Source organism: Elephas maximus, chromosome 11 (assembly GCF_024166365.1).
Source record: "Elephas maximus indicus isolate mEleMax1 chromosome 11, mEleMax1 primary haplotype, whole genome shotgun sequence".
NCBI classification, from domain to species: Eukaryota; Metazoa; Chordata; class Mammalia; order Proboscidea; family Elephantidae; genus Elephas; species Elephas maximus.
This window is the reverse complement of record NC_064829.1, coordinates 51,580,496-51,599,874: the sequence shown is the minus strand read 5'-3', so window position 1 is coordinate 51,599,874 and position 19,379 is coordinate 51,580,496. Positions and strand designations below refer to the sequence as shown.

At 37.0% G+C, this 19,379-nt stretch overlaps 1 protein-coding gene across 1 annotated transcript in view; it reads left to right on the top strand.

Moving 5' to 3' along the window:
• The window catches only part of RIT2 (Ras like without CAAX 2), a 399,832-nt gene that overhangs the window by 54,357 nt on the left and 326,096 nt on the right, over positions 1-19,379 (top strand). The window lies entirely within an intron of this gene.

The window sequence follows — 19,379 nt, the reverse complement described above, 5'->3', positions numbered from 1 at the left end:
CCTTGTAACCAGTTCTATAGTACTAACCCCTGGGACTAGGTATGGAATTTTCTCTTTGTGCTGTATTTTAAATTACCTCATTTTTTTCTAAAAACAGCGGAGCTCCCATTTTGTCTTTGTCTTTACGAAATTACTAAAAGAGGTACAAAAAAATGTAACTTGCTTGTTTCCCATCGTGGATGGAGATGAATTCATTTTATTTAATCATTTTAGGCTCTTCTGTAGAGAAGCTGGGAAACATTATGGGCACCCTCTTTTGATTTAGAGGTAGATACACTTGAAGTTGAGAGACTGTCCTAATCAATCTGCTTTTAATTCAGCCTCTGATAAAGAGTTGTCAGGCAACTACACCCATAATTTCCATCTTGGTGTCCTAGTGCCATTTCATCATTGATTTCATCACTAGACATCCGTCAAGCATCCCAGACAAACTGGCCCTGGATGAGACCCTATGGGGAAGACAAAGGGAATTATTCCTCTTGTACCATGTGCCTGCGTAAGAAGAATATGGGTGTTTCTCTTCTATTTTTTCAGGTTGTGATTTACATGTATAGTTTCAAAGCAGTCCCAGATTTATCACAGTGCCCTTCTCCTATGAATATGGCATTACTGTACTGCATTTCAGAAAGCATAGCAAACACAGCATCAGAATCAGCTATGAATTTTTCTTATTAAAGATGTATCAGCTCCTAGCTGATTCCAGGGTCTGAAGAGGAACTCGTTAACTGATGCAGTTAACAGCAACCCAGTGAACCCAATGTGCAGCTATATTTGGCAACTGCTTGGCTGCTAACCAAAAGGTCAGTGGTTTGAACCCTCCAGCCACTCCGCAGAAAAAAGATGGATCAGTCTGCTTTCTTTAAGATTACAGCCTTGAAGACCCTACGGGGCAGTTCTACCCTGCCCTATAGGATCGCAATGAGTGAGAATAAACTCAAGGGCAGTGGGATAGTGTAGACGAAGCTTTCTGGGTGGCAAAAATGGTTTATGGTTTGTGCTCAACTGCTAATTTAAAGGTTGGCAGTTCAAACCCACCTAGAGCAGGCACAGAAAGAAAGTCCTCGAGATCTGTTTCTGTAAAGATTACCATCAGGAAAACCCTGTGGAGCCATCCTTCTCTGTAACACATGGGGTCACCATGAGTTGAAATCAACTCATAGCAACAAGTTTTTTTGCTATTTTGTTTGCTTCCTTTTTGGTTAGTGTAGATGAAAAAGATCAGCAGATCAAAAGCCGCAAGCATCACCGTAGGGGTGTCTTGACAGATTCAGGGTCTTCTTGGTTTTGCAAGTTCAGAAATAGACTTTTATGAATGTACTGTGGAGGTAATACTATCTAAGAGATGAATTCATCCTAATAAAAATATGTAAAAATTCATAAACCAGAGTTATTCTTTTTCCAATGATCAGAAAATTCATCTCCAGGAAACCCTTTTATTATCAAGATGCCAAGCAAGCAGAACAGGAAAGCAGATGGGTTTTAGAACTTGAAAGAAACAGAGCATAAGGAATTGGAAAGGGCTGTGGAAATTTTCACCCAGATTATCCTAACAGTCTGTCTTTCTGATTATTGAAATGCTCATCTGCAAGAGACCATTTCTTTGTCCCTTAGTCACTGCCGAATGAAATTTGGCAAGTATTTGCTCTTCGATTAATTTTCTTGAGTCCTTACAAACGACCTTTCTTTACTAAGCTCTTTTTCTTTTTGACATGTTACTTGACCTTGTCCAATTTAGCTCCTAGGAGATATGAATTAGTCCTCTTTCTGCAATTTAGCAAACTCCTAATCTTATTAGTAATGCATTTATAAGTTGCTTCAAAGGGTGATCTTTGGATCTCATCCTGAAATTCTCTGGGTCCCCAACTTGGTGCCTCCATCATCCCATCTACCTTCAGATCCTCCATTTTTTTTCCAGTGGAAGAGATATTTGCATGCTAGCCCACCTGTATGCTCTAGCCTGTCACTCTTGTAATCACAGACAGGGGTTTGGCTGGAATCCGAGGATGAAGGCAAAGTAAAGCTAACTTTCGAAAAATGTTGTGACTCCACAACCCTGGTAAAAAGAGCAAACAGCCAGAGTTCCGACACGCCTGATGTGTGCCTGAAGCTCTGCCACAGGTACTTGTAGTTATCAGAGTATGGCAGAGGAAGTCATGCCAGACTGACGTAGCAGAGTCAACACGTATTTCGATTTCTGCATCACAGGAAAATATAACTAAAGCAAATACTCTGGTTCTGCAGTAGATTACTTTGTTGGTTTCTGCTGATTAAATGAATGTAAGACCCAATAAAGAAATTTCTCCATATTCCTTCTCATATGGTAGCATAAAACAAGGCTCCATTTGTTAGCTATGCTTAAAATCTAAAATAATTTTATACAATTCTGATGTATTGATCAATATTTTATAGTGCTCTGCATTTTTTCTTCTCACTGTCTTTCAAAACAACTAATGTATTAAATAATGAAATTGACAAGTATTTATGAAGCGATAGTGATATGCACAGCACACTAAGCATGCTCTGATGATATCAAAATTCCTAAACCCTGCCTCCAACCCTCCAGGCCACACAGCAAAATAATGATGGCAACGACAAACATTAGTAATTATTTCCTACTATGTGCAAGTCATTATGCTTCCTGTTTCCCTATCATTCCATTTAATCCTGAAAACAACCAGATCCCAATTTTATACCTGAGGAAACTATGGCTGCTTAAAGGGGTTAAGGCAGTCTCCCGTAGGGGCTGTATAACATAATGATTAGGAGTATGAATTGAGACTGCCTGGGATGGAAGTCCAACTGTGCTTCTTATAGTATGACCTTGGGAAAGTTACTCTCTGTGCTTCAGTTTCCTTATATATAAAGTGAAGATAATATCAGTACCATAACCTAGAGTTCTTGCTCACAAACCTGCCTGTCATAAGGTATGTAAAACCCTTAGCAGGAGACAAGGAAAATTTTCAACAATAAGTCCACAGAGCTAGTGAGGAGTGGGATTGATTTTAAACCCTAGCCTTAGGTTCAATGTCCATGCCTACTACACTCAGTGGCCGTGGGTACAAAAAGGAGGTGCAACAATGGATTCAAATCCAGCTCCTCATTAAAAGCTGAGTGGGCTTTGGAAAGTTATTTGAGCCTCTCTGAGTCTCGTTTTATCATCCACATATAATATATAATATCTACCTAAAAATACTATTGAGGGAAAAAAACATGCAATGTGCCTGGTATTAATGCTGTTGTTGTTGCTATGTGCTGTTGAATCTATTCTGACTCACAGTAACCCCATGTATAACAGAATGAAACACTGCCCAGTTCTGCACCATTCTCACAATAGTAGGTATGATTGAGCCCATTGTTGCAGCTACTGTGTCAATTCATCTTGTTAAGGGTCTTCCTCTTTTTCACAGATTCTCTAATTTACCAAGCATGATGTTCTTCTTCAGGGATTGGTCCCTACTGGTAACATGTCCAAAAGATGTGAGACTCCATCTCACAATTCTCACTTCTAAGGAACATTCTGGCTGTGCTTCTTCCGAGACAAGATTAGTTCTTCTAGTAATATGTGGTATATTCAAAATTCTTTGCCAATACCACAATTCAAAGGCATCAATTCTTTTTCAGTCTTCCTTTATCATTGTCCAGCTTTCTGATGGTGATTGAAAATATCATGGCTTGGTTCAGGCACACCTTAGTCCTCAAAGAACTGACATCTTTGCTTTTTAACACTTTAAAGAGGTCATTTGCTCAGCTTGAGAAATATTGAACGTGTTACCTGTCACTAATAGGCAAGATATAGCTTTATTTCCTGCTCACTGCTATCTACTTCTTGCATCCTGAGTGGCACAAATGGTGAAGAGTTCAACTCAAACAAAAAGATTGGTGTTTTGAACCCACCCAAGATACCTTGGAAAGAAGGCCTGGTGGTCTGCTTCCAAAAGGACAAAACCTTGAAACTCCTATAGAGCATGGTAGTACTCTGCAACACATGGAGTTGCCATTAGTTGGAATAGACTCAATGACAACTGGTTTCCAGTTTTCTCTTTCAAAGTCTAGTTATATAAAAAAATGTGAGAGGGGGTACAGAGAATAATCACTGGAGGTAATTACAAGTCACTGAAGACTAGAAGGATCAGAAAAGTTTTCAGAAAGAAAAGAACTGAGCTAAGTTGTAGAGTTTAGAAAGAGAAGACAGAAGCAAGTTAATAAGAGACATAGCAGGAGGAAAGCCAAAGGTCTAGGAAGAAGCAGGCTAGGAAAGAGACCAGCCTTTCTGGACCTCATACTTTCATATTCAAAATTAGGCTGACATCAGATTAGGAAGAATTTTTGAGTTTCAAACAAGAAAGTTTGGAACTGATTCTATATGGGAGTGGGATATTATAATGGAAACAAATAATCCTACTAAATAAATTGTTCCTGTAAGCAACTATTTATTTTTCACGTAATCTTAATTAAAATTCTCACACCATCCATACTTTTGTAATGATTTAGGTCCAGATCTTTTTTACATATATCAATGGTACTATAAAAATTAATATAATAATTAAAGGCTGACAGTGTGAGAAAGAGAAGGGACTTCTTTGTGATTTATTAGCCCTTGTTGAATAGAAAGACAATGACAGCAAAGGGAGAAAAAGTTTAAGGTCAATTCATGAGAGAAGAGTGTCTGTTGTTCTGGAGACCCTGGCCTGGGAATACTTTGCCTATAAATCTTCAGTAGAGCTCGGAAGAGCCGATCTGTCTTTGTGTCATGAGGGATAGGAACAGGGTTGTGACCATTCAAAAAAAATCAAACACAGAAAAAGATACAGAGTGAAGTACAGAGTCCAAAAGTGGCTCTAGCTTGAAAAAGTAGTAACTTCATCTGAAAAGAAGTGATTGAGGGATATCCTGAAACTTGTTTAAAAGGTGAAAACTTACACATTTCTTTTGGCATTTCTTACTTCCTGTCTTGTAAGGTAATTATCAGACAACGACATCCCTTCTGAAATCCATCAAAGCAAGAGCTATGAATATAGCAAATACCCAAATAATATTCATTCATTTAATTATTCAGATTTATATCAGTGCCTAACGCATAGTTTACACTAAAAAGCTTTTCTAAGTAATTTTTTTTTTTTTTTGGTAAATTAGGATATATTATTATTTAAAACATTACCTGAGAGATTATCTCCTGATCTCTACACTCATGTGTCCAATTTCTTGATGAATGCCTTCCATTATAAATCATGGTGTCTTAGACTCAAACTATCCTATGTGAAAAGCCACCATCTTTTCCAACAATTTCCCATTCCTGTGTTACCTCAGCAAAGGGCATCGCCACCGTCTATCCAGCAAAATAACTCTCTTCCTCATTTCCTACATTCAATCAGTCTCCAATTCCTGCAAATTGTATTCTTATCATATTGATCAATTCCATTCCACTTTTTTTTAATCTCTACTGCTAACATCTATGTCAACAAAGCCTTCATCATTTCTCACCTAGCTTTCTCACAGCAGCTTCTCAACAGATATGTCTGCCCCACTAATGTCTCTTCATACCTGTTCCTCTCATTTCTGCCCATGGTGTTTGTTTGTTTTGTTTTAATGTAAAACTGATTATGTAATTTACCTCTAAAAAACCCCTTGGTTACTACTCATTGTTTTCAGGAGAAAATTTAAATTACTTAACATGGCATAATGGACCATTGGTGATATGATGTTTGCATTCCTCTGCAGCCTCCATCTGGTCCCTCCATACCATATATCCACAGTGGGCTCCATCTATATTAAGCTACTAGAAATTTCTGAATGTTGCATGTTGTCTAGAGTTTGGGGACTTTAGAACATGCTGTTCCTTTGCTTGAAAGTCTCCTCTTGCCCCATTCACATTAATGTGTTCACTTTTCAAAACTCAGGGCAGCCACTGCCATCTCAGAGAAACATTTCTTGACCTTGAGGTTAGATTTTATTCCCTTCCTCTTTGCATAAGTAAGAACCTACGGTTAATTATCACAACATTTAGTGTACAGTGATGTTATTATCTGTTAAATTCTTATCCCTCACTCTACTGTGAGTTCCTTGAAGGCAAGGCTTATCTCTTCCAACTATATGTCTCTAAAACATAAAAAAAATACATATATGTAGTGCAATTGTTTCTTGAATGCAAGTATAGAATAATGTCACCTGTTAGCTAAACAACAGATTGGATCATAAAATAAAGAATGTCACTTATAAATAATGAGTTTAAAAAAAACAAAAACTGTAAGAGACCAAGTGGTCAGAAATGACTCTAAAGCACAGGTGAGAAGGTAAGGGGGCAGGGAAACTAGAGCACTGGAAATGGTACAAGCAGAACACAGTGAATGAGAATAATGACATATTGTGAAGATGTAACCAGTATCACTGAATAATTTTTGTAGGAATTGTTAAATTGGAAGCCAATTTTCTGTAAAAAATCTCACTTTAAACACAATAAAATATTTTTTAAAAGAAGAAGAAATCTAATAGAGCTCTTATAGTTTAGGGTTCAGGAAATTGAAACTTGAGCTGTTATTGTGATTTCTCTGACTTAATTTAATAAGGTACCATTAGCCATTATGAGAACTTAGCTCTCTTGACACCATTGCTCAGTGATTTTTCTATCAAAACTTGGACAACTTCCAGGTAGTTCCTGTCGTGTCATTGTTTATGAAGGAGAAGTACAGGCTGTCTTTGGGATTTCACAAGCCAGGATTCACTCTCATCATGCATATCACAGTTCACTCAGTGTTTGCTCCAGAGGGCTGGAGTGCTGTACTGCTTGTGCTACAATTTATATATTAGCAAAAGCAAACAAAAATAACCATAACCAAGCAAGCAGGGTGTATATTCTAGATCTGAACATTTTTTAAAATTCAGTGTAATGTGTTTGTACCAGTTCTAGAAACCAGTACATTGATTATATTCTCTCCTTGACTAATTAATTCAACAAAAAATGAACAACTGGCATTCCCATGATAATACAAGTACTACCAAACAAAGCATCCTCATGAAAGCAAAACACCAGTTGCTTGAAATATTTATATTGCAAACAGATGTGATAGCATCATACAAACATATGTGAGTTGTGGTTTAAAAAAAAAAAATTTGACCTTGAGAACAGATGCAATCTTAGATAAGAAAAAATGACTTAAATGATTCCAAATAGAAGAGTTTAAAAATAAAACTCAATAAATAATGTTCATTGAGATCTTACTATTGCTTAGTCATTAATTTAACCTCTCAGCATGTATTGTCTCACTTTTTGTAACAACCCAATAGTAATATTAATATTAACTCCACTTTGCAGATGAGGCAATTGAGAAACAGAACAAATTATTTACTAGCTCTCTCATAGTCATACAACATTTAAGTATCAAAGGCAAGATTCAAATCCAGAAAATGTCTTAATCTTCTAGAGCTTGTTTCCTTAACCATTTCACCAGCCAGTAAATTTGGTCTAATCTCACAATCTAAACATCTATCTCTTTTGGTTATTGATTTCAGAAATTTGATGCCTTTATTTATACCAATGGACAGTCTATCACCATTCTTTACTGAAAGCCTTCTATATTTAGTATCATGTTAGGAATAATGGATACACAAGAGAAACAGGAGCCACAGTCCTTGATCTCAGTTAGCTTTGAATCTAGACTTGCATCATGCAATTACAGTCAAAACACAATTACAGTCAAAACAACAGGATTAGGAGTTACAAAACATCTCAGTTGAATGGCTCAAGCCTCAGCACAATACAGTGTGAAGGTCAACATACCCTACTTATACCTTTGACCCCAGAAGTAACTTGTTTTCTCCTGAATCAGCCCACACCTACAGCCACTCCGTTGCTCTCACAGGCTTGAAGTTTTGTTCTCAACTCATGATGCTTCTGCGTTCTTTCCCCGGCCTGCTTCCACTCCATAATGAGCCTAATCTAAGTACACAGAGTGTATATTTTAGATTCAAACTCTTTTTTTTTTAAATAAAGTGTAATGTGTTTGGACCAGTTTTAGAAACTAGTGCATTGATTGTATTTTCTTTTTTACTAACTAATTAACTCAACAAGAAATGAACAGCTGGCATTCCCATGATAATGCAAGGACTATCAAGCAAGCAATGGGCCTAAACTGATGTTTCTGTCAGTCTGTCGTACTGTGGGAGCTTGTGTGTTGTTGTGATGCTGGAAGCTATGCCACAGGTATTCAAATACCAGCAGTGTCACCCATGACAGACAAGTTTCAGCTGAGCTACCAGACTAAGACAGACAAGGGAGAAGGACTCAGCGATCTACTTCTGAAAAAATTAGCCAGTGAAAACTTCATGAATAGCAGTGGAACATTGTCTGACACAGTGCTGGAAGATGAGTCCCCCCGGTTGGAAGGCACTCAAAATACGACTGGGGAAGAGCTGCCTCCTCAAAATAGAATCAATCTTAATGACGTGGATGGAGTCAAGCTTTCAGAATCTTCATTTGCTGATGTGGCACAACTCAAAACGAGAAGAAACAACCGTAAACATCCATTAATAATCACAACATGAAATGTACGAAGTGTTGTGGGGAAAAAAAAAATCACAGAGTTTAGTAATGCAAAAAGAAAGCTTTATTCAGCATATATTCAAGAAGGCAAAAGTAGAAAACGAACAAGCATGTTTCTAGAGCCATGTCTGCCCAAGCCTAAGGAAATTACAGAGTAGACAGAAATGGGAAAACGGACATGCCACAGCCATGTCTGCCTGAGTCCAAGGAAACATACAGAGCCACCAGTATATATTAACATTACAAAACAGGCAAAACCATTGAAAGTTTCACCTCTTAACAGATTGATTAGAAACAGCAATCCAACATTTTGAATTGTCTTCCTTAACAATCACTGGTACAGGTTCAGTAATGACAGTCAGGAAGGTCTTCATTGGTCCAATGAATTTCTATTCACTAAACGCTAATAGAAATGGATAAGAGTGAAAATCTTTTGTGTTCTATTTGAATGTTCAAGTGAAAGTTTCCAAAAAGATATTTTCCAAGATTGTCTTAGCTATTGCCTTTATACCTCAGGGCCCAGTTGATGTGTCCTTGTGAGTCCTTGCAAGCCCAGCTCCAACTGGGTCATAGCTGTCTATGCTCAAGGACAAGGAATAATGACTCCAATATTATTTCATAAATCAAAAGTATGACTCTAGGAAAGCTGGAAATCCTCAAAAATGAAATGGGATGCATAAACATCGATATCCTAGGCATTAGTGAGCTGAAATGGGCTGGTATTGGCCATTCCAAATTGGACAATCATATGGTCTACTATGCTGTGAAAGACAACTTGAAGAGGAATGGCTTTGCATTCACCATCAAAAAGAACACTTCAAGAACTGTCCTGAAGTACAATGCTGTCAGTGATAGAATAATATTCGTACAACTACAAAAGACCAGTTTATATGACTATTATTCAAATTTATGCTCAACCACCAGGGCCAAAGATGAAGAAATTGAAGATTTTTATCAACTTATGCAGTCTGAAATTGATTGAATATTCAATCAGGATGCATTGATAATTACTGTTGATTGGAATGAGAAAGCTGGAAACAAAAAAGAAGGATTGATGGTTGGAAAATAAGGCCTTGGTGATAGAAGTAATGCTGAGGATCACATGAGAGGATATTGCAAGGCCAACGACTTCATCATTGCAAATACTTTTTTTTCACAAACTTAAACCAGAACTATACCCATGAACCTCGCCAGATGGAATACACAGGAATCAAATTGACTACATCTGTGGAAAGAGATGATGGAAAAGTTCAATATCCTCAGTCAGAACAAGGCCAGGGGCCAACTGCAGACCAGAGTATCAATTGCTCATATGCAAGTTCAAGTTGAAACTGAAGAAAATTAGAGCGAGCTCAAGAGAGCCAAAGTGCAACATTGAGTATATCCCACCAAAATTTAGAGATGATCTCAAGAATAGATTTCATGCCTTGAACACTGATGACTGAAGACCAGACAAGTTGTGGAATGACACCAAGGACTTCATACATGAATGAAGCAAGAGATCATTAAAAAGACAGGAAAGAGAAAAAAATGGATGTCAGAAGAGACTCTGAAACTTACTCTTGAATGTCAAGTAGCTAAAGCAAATGGAAGAAATGATGAAGTAAAAGAGCTGAACAGAAGATTTCAAAGGATGGCTAGAGAAGACAAAGTAAAGTATTATAATGACATGTGTAAAGACCTGGAGATAGAAAGCCAAAAGGTAAGAACATGCTTGACATTTCTTGAGCTGAAAGAACTGAAGAAAAAATTCAAGCCTCGAGTGGCAATATTGAAGGACTCTACAGGGAAAATCTTGAATGACGCAGGAAGCATCAAAAGAAGAGGGAAGGAATACACACAGTCACTGTACCAAAAAGAAGTGGTTTACATTCAACTCTTTCAGGAGGTAACATATGATCAGGAACCAATGGTACTGAAGGAAGAAGTCCAAGCTGCATTGGAGAAAAGCAAGGCTCTGGGAATTGACACAATACGAATTGAGATGTTTCAACAAATGGATGCAGTGCTGGAGGTACTCACTTGTCTGTGCAAAGAAATTAGAAAGACAGCTACCTGGCCAGCCAATTGGAAAAGATCCATATTTATGCCTATTCCCAAGAAAGGTGATCCAACCAAATGCAGAATTTATCAAACAATATCATTAGTATCACATGTAAGTAAAATCCTGCTGAAGATCATTTGAAACCAACTGCAGCAGTACATCAGCAGGGAATTGCCAGAAATTCAAGCTGGATTCAGAAGAAGACATAGAACCAGGGATATCATTGCTAATGTCAGATGAATCCTGGCTGAAAGCAGAGAATATCAGAAAGATTTTACCTGTGTTTCATTGGCTGTGCAAAGGCACTGGACTGTGTGAATCACAACAAATTATGGATAACATTTCGAAGAATGGGAATTCCAGAATACTTAACTATGCTCATGAGGAACATGTACATAGATCAAGAGACACTTGTTTAAACAGAACATGGGGACACTGCATGCTTTAAAGTCAGGAAAGGTATGTGTCAAGGTTGTAACTTTTCACCATACCCATTCAATCTGTATGCTGAGAAGATAATCTAACAAACTGGTACGTATGAAGAAGAATGGGGCATCAGGATTGGAGGGAGACTCATTAACAATGTGCTTTTTGCAGATGACATAACATTGCTTGCTGAAAGTGAAGAGGACTTGGAGCACTTATTGATGAAGATCAAACACCACAGCCTTCAGTATAGATTACACCTCAACATAAAGAAAACAAAAATCCTCACAACTGGTCCAATAAGCAACATCATGATAAACTGGGAAATGGCTGAAGTTGTCTAGGATTTCATTTTACTTGAATTCACAATCAACACCCAAGAAAGCAACAGTCAAGAAATCTAAAGACACACTGCATTGGGCAAACGTGCTGTGAAAGACCTTTTCAAAGTGTTGAAAAGCAATGATGTCACCTTGAAGACTAAGGTGCGCCTGACCCAAGCCATGGTGTTTTCAATCATCTCATTTGCGTGTGAAAGCTGGACAATGAATAAGGAAGACCAAAGAAGAATTGATGCCTTTGAATTGTGGCATTGGCAAAGAATATTTAATATACTATAAAAAAAAAAAGAACAAATCTGTCTTGGAAGAAGTACAACCAGAATGCTCCTTAGAAGGGAAGATGGAGAGAATACGTCTCACATACTTTGGACAAGTTATCAGGAGGGACCAGTCCCTGGAGCAGGCCATCATACTTTACAAAATAGAGGATAAGCGAAAAAGAAGAAGACCGTCAACGAGATGGATTGACACAGTGGCTACAACAATGGACTTAAGCATAACAACAATTGTGAGGATGGCATAGGACAGGGCAATATTTCCTTTTGTTGTACATAGGGTTGCTATGTGTCAGAACCAACTCAACAGCACCCAACACAAAAGACAACAACAAAGATTTGTGTATAGCATTATTTTTATTAAAGAGCAGGAATAAGAAGCCCTGGTGGTATAGTGGTTAAGCACCTGACTGCTAACTGTAAGGTCAGTGGTTTGAATCCACCAACCTGTCTGCAGGAGAATGATGTGGTAGTCTTTTTTGGTAAGGATTTACAGCCTTGATAACCCTACGGGGCAGTTCTATTCTGTCCTATAGGGTTGCTATAAGTTGGAATCGAATTGACTTGATGGCAGTGGGTTTGTTTGTTTTTGGTTTAGGGAAAACAGCATAGTTTGAACACAATGCAAGACCAAATTTCATATTTGACATCCGTCATTGAATTGCTGTAAACTTTCTAGCCATGTACCATTACACAGAGATGCTCCCTCATGTGTCCCTCTTCTCTAGGCCCTTGGCCTCAAACATTATCATGAAAACTTTTTCCTTTTTCTTCAAACTTTTCTTACTCTTCTCATTTCAAGGCTCTTTGCCTCCCAATGCATAAATAATAATTTCTCTTTACTTTTACTTATTTTCCCTTTATGCTTTTATAAGAGTATTAATGCATGTTTCTAGAGAAAAACTCAAACATGAAAGTATAATGAGCAAAGTTATTTTTTGCTGTTTTTGTAGTTTTTAGGCATGGTCACCAAAATTTTAATATTACCTACCTAAACAAGGGGGAGAGGGGAGTGAGAGATTTCACACATTTACTAGCAAAAAAAAAGGGGGGATACATACAGCTTTATTGATTAAATAAAGTGACTGTGTTTAATTCCATAATTTGGTATGATGTGTGGTTAAGACAGTGTTGAAGGGAAAAGAAGATGACATGAGGTCCTGGGAAGGAAGAAAGAGAGGGACAGGGAGAAACAGTTGTGTACAGAGAAGAAAAGGGAAAGGTGAATATATGTAAGCACACTACCCACGAATATACTACATGAAAACTTGAGGAAGAAAAGGTAGAGAGAAAATGAAAGGAAACAAGACAGGTTTCTATACCTTGTCATCTTTGCTTTCAGGCTTTTGAATGTTTATTAGATGATAAATTAATAATCATAGTTCTTTCCACCTACTTTTATTTAAAAGGTTTTGCCTGACATCAATGGTTCTCACCTTCTTGGTCTCATGACCGCTTCATACACTTGAAAGCTATTGAGGATCTTCAAAGTGCTTTTGTGTTTGTGGGTTATATCTACTTCTACTTAGCATGTTCTAAACTAAAACTGTGAAAATAATAAATATTAAATAGTAAGATAATAAAATTGCATTAAATTAATTTACTTAAAATAATAAAAAATGTTATGTCAGCATAACCTTTTTAATTAAAAAAACTGTATTTTTCTAAAACAAAAAATGTTAAGTAAGCAAAGTCCTTTTACCTTTTTGTAAATCATTAAAAAATGTCTAGCTTAAAATACAGTTGGACTCACATATGTTTCTGTATACAGTATGTTGTTTTAGTGAAATATACATGAATAAAATCAGGCTTCATACGGATATGAAGCTGGAAAAAGGAGGGCCTCCTGATCCCGGTGAAAGTTTCTCACAGATTCCCAGCAGTTGAGGGCCCACACTTGGAGAACTAATTCCTCAGCAGAATAGGTACAATTCTCCTCTGTACATGTTAACTAAGAGAGCACCTGAATTAATTGCCTGCTAGCCACCAAATTCTTAGAAATAGAGTGACAATTCACTAAATAAAGTAAAATGCTTAGCAGATATGCAAATATGATAAGACATTTAAATTACAGGTACTTTATGCCTTGAGAATGTTCTTTTAAATCTAGAAAAGGAAATTCCTCAGCCTCAAGATGATGCAAACGGTAATGTGCTGGCCGCTAACAGAAAGATTATAAGTTCTAGTCCACCCAAGGGTTCCTAGGAAGCCTGGTGATCTACTTCTTAAAAAGTCAGCCAGTGAAGACCCTCTGAAGTACAGTTTTACTCTGACACACATGGGGTTGCCATGAGTTGAAATCCACATAATGGCAACTGGTAATAATTAGTTACTGAAGTATCAGGGTGTCAAGGCAGAATAAATTCTTATTATGGCAAATAAGATTATAAACGGTCATATAAACTAGCAATTAATGCCCATGATAACTCCTATGATGAATTATACACACTCTAAAATCTGAGCATACTAGTGTTGTCTGTGGTTACCATCACCCATTCATATGTATAAGAATTCAATAATTGCTTCCATTAATTATTACACTTTCAGAATGGAGCTAAAGAGAGAGGTGTATTTACCTGTATTGGTACAGGTATACAGGACATCGATAGAATTTTCATTTACGTAAGCAGATGAGGTTTATCCTAAATGATAAAATACTTGAGAAAGGATTTGTGAAAATGTCTATTTTCTTTCTTTGTTTTACTGAGTACAAAATAAACTGTCAGCATAGAGCAAATAAATAATGAATTTCACTTATTGTAAAATTGGCAATATTGAGTTTTAATATCCATTGCTTCTTTTTATGTCCCATCAATCTTCTTTGAAAATCAGTCAATGAAGATGAGTAGATTCTTAAAAGTCCTGGAAAGCACAATTTCCTTCTGCTAGAAGTGGGCTTAGGGGAAGAGGAAGAAAAAGGGAAGTAAAGGAGAATATGCCACAAAAAAGGAAGCCTTCAGGGACATGGAGGGTGGTCAAAAGTGCCTCACCAATTCAGCTCTTCAGCTCCATAATTTAGAGCCACTCCCCAGCTAAATGGGTGCCATATTTAATGTAGCCCTCAACACCCAAATCTCAACCTCTTCCTCCTCAACAATCCACATTCCTCACACACACACACACACACACACGACTACAGATAGACATAGTTGGCCTTTGATAAATATTTTATGATTACATGAGCAAATTAAATTACATTTTCAGAATACCTGCCTCCCTTTGAATTATGCTTATTTTGTTCTGAGAAAATAACAATTGGAAAAAAAATGTTAGCACTTAGAGGCATATGTTTGGTATGTGTCTCAGCTCTTTCTTGCTTGGGTTACTGAGTTTGATCTATTCTGATATAAATGTGTTTAATTGCTGTTTTGATTTAGCAGGCATCAAACAACCAGTGCTGAGTACCCTTTTCTAAACGTTAGTTTCATAGAATTTGAGGGCTTGTAGGAAACCTGTAGAAGATAGAGGAGAACCATCTTTATGCTGTTGTTGTGAACCACTGAGTCAATTGTGATTTATCACAGTCCTGCAGGGCAGAGTAGAACTGCCTTATAGGGTCTTGTTAGAAGTTGATTAACTAGAAAAAAGGTAAGTGATATTCCAGCAGAGATTAAGATTTCCCTCATCCAGTTTTCTATTTGGTTCTCCTTTTTTTCTGTATCCTGAAGTTCAACCTCTTCAATATTAAAAGTTGCTAAGAGAACTAGGGAGAAGTCTTTGGATGTCTTTGTCAAACTCCATAAGAACTCTATTTTCTAGCTTTTCTTAGTGTGCTTCAATTATCTCCATTTTAAGAGGAGCTTATCATTCCTGCTTGAGGGCATACTAGACTGGTAGCCATCTAGGTCTCATTCAAGGTGTCCAGCAGGGTAGCTTCCAGGATGGCCACTGCTATTTTACCTTCAAACATGCCCCTTTGAGAAGTATTCCATGCTATATGGCTTCTCTTGGTCCTATTCCTACCTTTCAACCCAACAAAGTTTAGAAGCTATTTTAAATGTGAATGCTGATGAGAAAATAAAGGATGACTATTACCTATTTTCACCTGCGTTTGACTGTAAGTCAAGATCATTTTGATTTAGATTTATTCATTTATTTACTTATTCATTAAAAAAAAAAAAAAAAACTCACACATCCATGCTCTCATGGCCCATCCATGATACGTAGTACATTTCAGTTATAAGAGAATTAATGATAAGCCATTAGCACAATGGAAAGTCTGGCTTTGCAGCTCTATGTCTCTACCATTTTGAATCCCAAGATTATTCTTTGATATTTCTGTAATGCTGATCAAGTTAATGTAAGGATCTTGAAACATTTTTGCTAAAATACTACTTAAAGGCTTCTTGAAATATCTGATACCCCACTTTTACACATTCAGGTTAATACCTAAAAACATCATCCTAAATTTAAATTGTTTTAGAGGTTATGATTCCCAGCTTATTTTAAATAATATTTTAAATATGTCCATTGAGACATAAATACTATTATCCATTTAAAAACTATATGGACAAGTTATTTAACAGTAGAAAAATTATGTTATTCTCATTCTTCCTGGAAATTATATATCCATATATTTCCCACACATGCTTTCATCTTATTTTTTGTATTTTAATAATGATCCTATAATAATTTTATTTCTTTTCAAAGCATTAGTCACCATCTAAAATACTGTGTATTGTGTGTGTGTGTGTGTGTGTATTTTTAGTTTGTCTCCCTCTCCAACTTCTCACCCTCATCTAGAATGTAAGACTGTATAGGGCAGGGGTCTTTACCTTCTTTGTTTGCTGATGGGTCCCAAGCACTTAAAGTAGTGTCAAAGATGTAATAAATATTTTCTGAATAGATGAATGGATGGATTCCAGGCAGGGGAGTAAGAAGTGCCAGTGAGGAGGAACGGGTTCCAATTGTACAAATGATGGTGAGGGAAGGCCTCTCAAAGAAAGTAACATGTGGGCAAAAATCTGAGAGAGGTAAGAGAACAAGCCAGATATACCTGGAGTAAGAACACTGTAAGAAGAGGCAATAATGCTAGCGAAGGCCCTTGGGAAGTGGTATATCTAGAGAATTTGAAAAACTCCCAGAAGGCCAGTGTGGCTAGAGCAGAAAGAGTAAAATAGAGGACAATAATAGCAACCAGATCTTAAAGAGAAGAATGAATGAATGACAGTGATGGTGGAGACAATGAAATGAAGGACAAAGAGCTATCTCAGAATGCTAAATCCGGATGCAGCTTTAAGTTAGCCCTTTTCTCCCTCCTCTCATTTTGCAGACAAGGGAACAGTCATGGGGAGTTTAAAAGATTTCCCAAGATACCACAACAAATCGAGAGAGGCATGAGAATAAAACTTAGTGACCAGACTCTCATCTTACCCTTCTCACTCCACTGACTGGCCATCAAGACCCAAAAGGAATGCAATGATTTGCCAACTTCTATCTCTGGGTTATTAGATTATATCGGTCTCCAAGGTGCTTCAGTTTCCTACTTTCCAAATATATCAAATTCCTTTGGGAAGGGTGAAGTAGTAACGAAGTGGTATGATTTTATACACCATTGTAATCTTTTTTAAAATAGAAAACGGCTTCTTTCTTTCTACAATTTTGCTATTTTGTAACTGACATTCTCTGTCTCTGGCCAAATACCACTGAGATTCCAAGGACAGTCATATATAATATTGTCAGATTTTTCAGACAGGTGAATTTGATGGTTTAGTAGTGATTTATGCAAAACAAGAAGCAGCTGATTTTCATGTAACTGTAAAGTGAAATTGTAAATTATTAGGTCTGAATAAAGAAATGGAAATTTAAATAAAAAACATATGTGCACGAAAAACAGAAGTCCAATCAAAATGGGTTTGCATTTAAAAAATGAGTGTTTTTAATCTCTCATCACTCCTTTTGTGTGAACACTTAAGATGCATTCAGCCCTTAATTATTCTATGCATTTAATAAAAACCCAACAAGCACTATATTCACATAATGTATGTTAATGGTACAGCCACTAACAAAGGAAAAGGATCTCTGATACGATTCATCTGGTACTTCCTGAGGGTGCCAGCAGATTAAAATTAAGTAAATGTCTATATGCCCATATTTACAGAAAAGATGGGGAGGGCGGTTCTTTCCTACTACATAAAAGCCATCCACTAATTGTAATAAATTTAGAAATCAAAAGGCAAGGGCTATCTGAATCTACAAATATTCTTTATTTTGTCCCTGATTACTTTTAAGTTTACAATGAATGACTCAACTCTCTGGTCTTTAAATAGCTTCTGTATGTATAAACACTGTGTACATTCTTTACATCCATAAAACCAGTGAAAGATAAACTGTGACAAGGAGTAACGTTTATGTACATGGAGTGAGACAAACCTCTTATCACTGCTTCTTTTCCCAGATTTTTTGTGATGGCCACAAATAATCTGGAAAAGCACTTTAACCACCTGTTCAGGCATACTCTTAGCTAAAAAACTGATTTTTAAAAGCGATATAATTACACGGATTATATATAATTATGTGGAAGCCTAGTAGAGCAATGATTAAGAGCTTGGCTTCTAACCAGAAATCAGCAGTTCAAATCCACCAGCCAATCCTTGGAAACCCTATGGGGCAGTTCCACTCTGTCCTATCAGGTTGCTGTGAGTTGGGATCTACTTGACTGCAGCTGGTTTGATTTTTTATTTTTAAATAATTATGCATAGGTTTCCAGCATGTAGACTGCTGCAACCTACAGAAATTTAAACAGATGTGGAATCTTGTAATAATCCCTTGGTATCTTCAGCAAAATTTAAAAGATGCTTTATTTAGAAAAAATTAGAAACATCCCTTGTGTAAGCTAATAAGATACAGAATAATATTAAGACCTAATTTAGTGCAAACAGTTGGTACTCCACTACTAACCTAAAGATTGGCAGTTCAAACCCACCCAGCAGAACTATGGAAGATAGGTCTGGCAATCTGCTTACATTAAGTTTATAGCCAAGAAAGCCCTATGGAGCTGCTGTGCTCTGTAACACATGGGTTCTCCATGAGTCATAATCTGCTTTGACAAGGCACTGGATTTAGTCTTCTTGGTTTTAGTTTTTCAGGGAGTGATTTTTCTTTTTTAGTTTGTACTGGTCTTTTCCCCAATATGCTAGAGCTTACTATATGTTTGTGAAAATCCATTTCCTTTTCCTACTGACACATAAGCCTGTCCCATAACAGTTAGGCGGAGCCAAGTAACTAAGTTTTTATAATGGACTGTGGGTACCAGCAATGCAAAACATTTTTAGGACTTTCCTGTAAAAATCCTCTCAGGCAATCCTCCATGAATTCTCTCCCTTCACTTTTCTGCCAGTTTGTTGTAAAAAATCCAATGGAGATCTTGAATGCCTAAGGAATGGCAGAGCCACTTCAAGAAAGAATCCTAGACACCAGAATGACTCCATGGATCAGAGCCTCTAGCTCCTTGCTTCCCTCTTAATGAGTGAAAAACAAATTCTTGTGGTAAAGATGTGGAGATTTTTTTTTTTTTTTTAATATTTTGTTCCCTGTCTTAAAAAAATCACCTGGTAGACAAAACTGAAAAATAGTTTTCTTACGCGTTCTACTTATGCCTAGGATCCACTTCCACCAACCTCTCACACACACATGGGCCCTTATTTTCCAATTCAGAAAATCTAAAATGGATCTTGGATGCAATACATTTGAAAGGTTATGCCTATCATTTGATATGCGCAGTATCTAGAACATAATAGGTGCTCAACAGATGTTGC